The sequence below is a fragment of the Malus sylvestris genome, chromosome 2 (assembly GCF_916048215.2).
Source record: "Malus sylvestris chromosome 2, drMalSylv7.2, whole genome shotgun sequence".
In the NCBI taxonomy this organism is placed as follows: Eukaryota; Viridiplantae; Streptophyta; class Magnoliopsida; order Rosales; family Rosaceae; genus Malus; species Malus sylvestris.
Window position 1 is genome coordinate 16,966,504 of NC_062261.1, and position 5,442 is coordinate 16,971,945.

The 5,442-nt window shown below is 38.2% G+C and overlaps 1 long non-coding RNA gene across 1 annotated transcript; it reads right to left on the minus strand.

Moving 5' to 3' along the window:
- Nucleotides 1-1,815: 1,815 nt before the first annotated feature.
- Nucleotides 1,816-3,928, minus strand: LOC126604108 (uncharacterized). Its single transcript, XR_007616490.1, has 2 exons — nt 3,215-3,928; nt 1,816-2,008 (listed from the first exon to the last, which is right to left on the minus strand). It is a non-coding gene; the product is annotated as an uncharacterized LOC126604108 (long non-coding RNA).
- Between the last annotated feature and the right edge of the window lie 1,514 nt (nt 3,929-5,442).

A 5,442-nucleotide genomic window follows, 5' to 3' on the forward strand; every position in this document is an offset into this window, starting at 1 on the left:
GTACCATTATTTATCGTTTTTTTTTTTTTATCAGAGTATGTCATTCTAATCCTCCTTGAAATAAAGAGACACTATATATGAAATTGGACCAATAAGTAGACATTATTTATGAAATCAGATCAAGAACGAGAGACACTATTTCTAAAACTAAACCAATAGGTGTAAATTATTTATGAAAATAGACCAAGAAAGATACACTATTTATGAAACTAGATCAAGAAAGAGACGCTATTTATGAAACTAGACCAAGAAAGAGACACTATTTATGAAATTGTATAAATTGCTATATAGAATTTATGAAATTGGACCAAGAACAAAACATTATTTATGAACTTGGACCAAGAACTAGGTCACTATTTATGAAAGTTGACCAAGAACTAGACACTGTTTATGAAACTGGACCAAGAACAAAGCCACTATTTATGAAAGTGGATCAAGAACTAGGCACTATTTATAAAACTGGACCAATGAGTAAACACTCTTTATGAAATTGAACCAATAAGTAGACACTATTTTTATGAAACTAAACAAAAAATTAGACATTACATCGAAAACTGAACCAATAGGTGAACACTGTTTATGAAATTGGACCAAGAAAGAGACTATTTATAAAACTTTACGAAAATGTACACTATTTATGAAACTGGACAAAAAAATTAGGCATTATTTATGAAATTGTACCAATTCCTATATACTATTTATGAAACTGGATTAATAAGTAGACATTATTTATGAAACTAAACCAATAAATTTAGTTTATTAAATTTATGAGCTAAAGCATTGGTAGATTAAAAATATTTTATGAGCTAAAGCATTGGTAGATTGAAAATATTTTATGAGCTAAAGTATATGTTAGAGAACAGGTGTCCATCACATGCATGTCTACGCATGTGACTTGATCTTACACAAGTACACTTGCATGCTCATGAGGTGTATAATAATTCTTTGATGGGGAATGACACCAACAAGATCTAGTGTCCATAACATGCATGCCAAAGCATGTCACTTCATCTTACACAAGTACACTTGCAGCTGCTTGGTAAACAATACTACCAACTTCCTGTCACCCTAACAAACTCACACTAAAAAACAAGGATGGAGAAAAAAGAAACGGCTTCTCAATAACGTCTTTAAATGATGATTTTTCGTTTAAAGAGAACGCAAGGGTGTTCGTCACTCCCTTTCTCTATCTCCCCCTCTCAAAGGTCGCTTTTATATGTGTTTTTGTGGGATTTTCCTGCTTATATTTTGGTCCTCCTTGTTCTCTTCTGGGTCTGTCTAGAGTTTAATGAGATGGCTAAAGGCTAGTTTGATATTGTTGTGCTTTGAAAAAAAAACTGCTTCTACTATGCTGTGCTGTGAGAATAAGCAGCTGTGAAATAAAGTAGCAGAGTGTTTGGTAAACTTTTTTATAAAAGTGCTTTTGGAAAGAAAAAAAAAATCAGTATTATAGTGTTTGGTAAACTTTTATGTAAAACAGCTATAACTGTTTGAAATGACCAAAAAGGGTAAAATACTAGATATGCCATTAATTTAATTTTCTTAACAAATAAAGGTGAATTACTAAATATACTTTATTTTTAAAGAAAAATATTTATAAACTTTATCTTAAATTCATTAGTACAATATTGTTAATGTACTTGAGAGTAGTCTAATCAGATGCATTCATCAAACTTGCCATTATTCTATTTCCCAATGGCACCGCCCAAAGAAGTTGTGAGTTCCAACTTTGTTCATTGTACAACTAGGTTAACGGGTTCTTTCACAATTACTCTCTAAACCACTTCAAATATAGAATAATGAGATTTAACCAAGTACACAATTTGAATTAAGCAATCCAACTGGATGCCTCATGTTAATGCACTTGTCCAAATGCAACCTAAAAGAATTCAACAAAGAGAAGGAACTGGAGGTGCTTTCAACTACTGGTACTACATATGCAATATCATAAAACCAGGTCACTCTATACAAAACCATTCTACAGAAAACACGACTACTTCACAACGACCTAAAAGCATGTTGAAATAGCCTAAGCTGAAATGTCATTTTAGAAACTTTTCACATCCTAAAATCATCCAATCACTCTTCAAACTCGGTGACGTCCATCACATCAGTCATGACAATCTGACTCTGCGTTTTACTCAATTCATCAATATCAGCGGCTAACAATGGATCATCCTTCACTTTATCTGACTTCAATTTTGCAGGGCAAGCTGATAGGAGGAAAAACCAAGAAGGTTTAGCTATCTCACCAAAGTATAAGTCCAACTGATGTAGGGGAACAAAAAATAAATATACCTGCAACAGGGCATCGTGTGTTGTTTTCCTGTAAGTAATGCATGATATGCCCTTTGTCGTAAACATACTTGCATACGACACTGCATTTGGGGGAAAAATACACCAAGAAAAATCTTTAACATTAGAAAGATCTACAACAGTGTAATGTGAGCTAAAGTAAATATAAAAAGGGACTGGAAACGCCTAAACACACATAAATACTCAATGCTAGAAGTCTTATGCCACACCAACATTCAGCAAAGACCGTAAATTCATATTTTCCCAACAAAGAAAAGGATAAATGTCTGAAGTAACTAATACAGCACCTGCGTACTGGATGCTCCAGGTCAGTGACAGGCAAATGGTCTTGGGGCCAGAAATAACAGAAATCACTTCTCATAAATTTTTAGAGAGTGAATTTTCCTGGTACATTGGATAATGGCTTTCATCTACATGCAATAGTATACAGGGAATGCATACTATGGTCAAATGTGGTCTGCTTACTAGATGTTCCTATTGGCGTCTCACATAGAGGGATGAATTCATAGTCCTGGCTATTGATGGGGTACGTAGCCTGTTAATTTATGCTACTTACAAAAGATATGTATAACATTTCCTTTCCTTTTCCCCCTTTTATTCCTCGTGCTCTTAGAATCTAAGATTAAAACTTTCTTGGCTGATTTGGGATGTCCTCTCTAACAAAGAAATGGTAGACATTATAGCAACAGCCCTAACACGTTCTTCTGCAGCTCGAGCACTGGTAGAGACAGCAGTTCGAGTGTGGAGATAAAAGTACCCAACTTCCAAAGTAGATGACTGTGTTGTAGTTTGTCTATTCCTTGACTTAACATATGTCAAACACATTGGACATGGAGCAGTTTAATACATTTACAATGGAGCAAACATCTTTAGAGCAAACATCTTTAGATACAACAACAACAACAACAAAGCCTTTTCCCACTAAGTGGGGTCGGCTATATGAATCCTAGAACGCCATTGCGCTCGGTTTTGTGTCATGTCCTCCGTTAGATCCAAGTACTCTAAGTCTTTTCTTAGGGTCTCTTCCAAAGTTTTCCTAGGTCTTCCTCTACCCCTTCGGCCCTGAACCTCTATCCCGTAGTCACATCTTCGAACCGGAGCGTCAGTAGGCCTTCTTTGCACATGTCCAAACCCATTTTGTGTACGTGTTGATGCTTCACCGCCCAACATTCTGTGCCATACAACATCGCCGGCCTTATTGCCGTCCTATAAAAATTTTCCTTGAGCTTTAGTGGCCTACGACGGTCACACAACACGCCGGATGCACTCTTCCACTTCATCCATCCAGCTTGTATTTTATGGTTGAGATCTCCATCTAATTCTCCGTTCTTTTGCAAGATAGATCCTAGGTAGCGAAAATGGTTGCTCTTTGGTATTTCCTGATCTCCGATCCTCACCCCTAACTCATTTTGGCCTCCATTTACACTGAACTTGCACTCCATATATTCTGTCTTTGATCGGCTTAGGCGAAGACCTTTAGATTCCAACACTTTTCTCCAAAGGTTAAGCTTCGCATTTACCCCTCCTGGGTTTCATCTATCAACACTATATTGTTTGCGAAAAGCATACACCAAGGAATATCATCTTGAATATGTCCTGTTAACTCAACCATTACCAACGCAAAAAGGTAAGGACTTAAGGATTATTGATGCACAAAATCAGTGAGGACTTTGGTACAACAGAAAGTATTAAGTTTGTGATCTTCGCTAGATTACTCTGGTCATTAGTGTGGATAAGTATGTAAATGGATAGAGACAGGAAAGCAAACACAAGATGTACGTGGTTCACCCAGATTGGCTACGTCCATGGAGTAGAGGAGTTCTCATTAATTGTGAAGGGTTTACACAAGTACATAGGTTCAAGCTCTCCTTTAGTGAGTACAAGTGAATGATTTAGTACAAATAACATAGGTTCAAGCTCTCGTCTTCACTTGCCTTATCTGTCTCATAGGTAGATGTGGCATCTTCTCTGGAAGTACTCTTCCTCCATCCAGGGGTGGTATCTTTAACTGGTAGAGATGCACAAGGTAATGTATCAATTTCACTTGAAGCTTACTTGTAGTTTCAGGCTTGGTCAAGCGCGATACAAACCATGTAGTATGAGTCCCCCAAGTCGCCGAGCTAGGGGATCTGCTGAAAGAGGCAACAGACAAGGTAAGCAATCAGAGCTCCAAGCTATCAGTCCCAGATCAAAAGTTTGATTTCGAGTTCCGGCTGATTGTTCTCATTCTCCCTATCTTGCAGGCAGCATGAAGGATAGGTCGTACCCAGTGCCCAAGCCTCCCGCTTTACGTAGGGTCTGGGAGAGGTGAATGTCGGCTAACCTTACCCCCATTTATGGAGAAGCTGCTCCCAAGTCTCGAACCCGAGACCTACCGCTCATGGGCAAATGCACTTGCCATCGCACCAAGGCAGCATGAAGGATAAAGAGAAGAAAAGGAGAATAGATGATATGAGATACTTTTGCTTTTGAAGAAGTAACTTTCCACATGCTTATTCTTGAACTAGGCTGGAGGATTTTCTGGTTTCCTTCAGAGTATAAGGCCGACTGAAGAATTTGAGGGTCAAAACAAGTCCATCAAATCTAGAGTACGTTCGACCCTGCTGATATGGGGTACTTTTGCTGTTGACAAAGTAGTGGATGTATCGGCACGTGTTCTGTTACGCTTGTCTCCACATGCTTCCTTGTATCCTTCTCACATTCCCTATCTGTTCCTCAAGCAGATGTGGTATCTTCTCTGGAAGCATAAGATGTTGAAGATGAGTACTCGAGAACAATGCCAGGTAAGTAATCAGGTAAGGGGTTCCAGGCAGTCAGTTCTTGACTAGAAGCTTGATTTCAAGTGCTGACTGATTGCTCTCTTTCTCCTTGTCTTGCAGGTAAGAACAAGGCCAAAGGAAAAGACAGGGAAAAAGCATGATATGTGATACTCTTGCTTTTAACCCTGATGATATGAGATATTCTTGCTCTGGTGTAGCTTGTTTGCAGAGGGATTATCGGGGGGAAAGAAAGCTGAGTATTTCAAGAGGCTTCGTTGGGAGTGCCCTCTCAGATATGAGGAAGGGCTGAGCATTTTTGCAGGTCTGCCTGTCCGTTAAGGATGGAGGTCGACATATATAGGAGTTT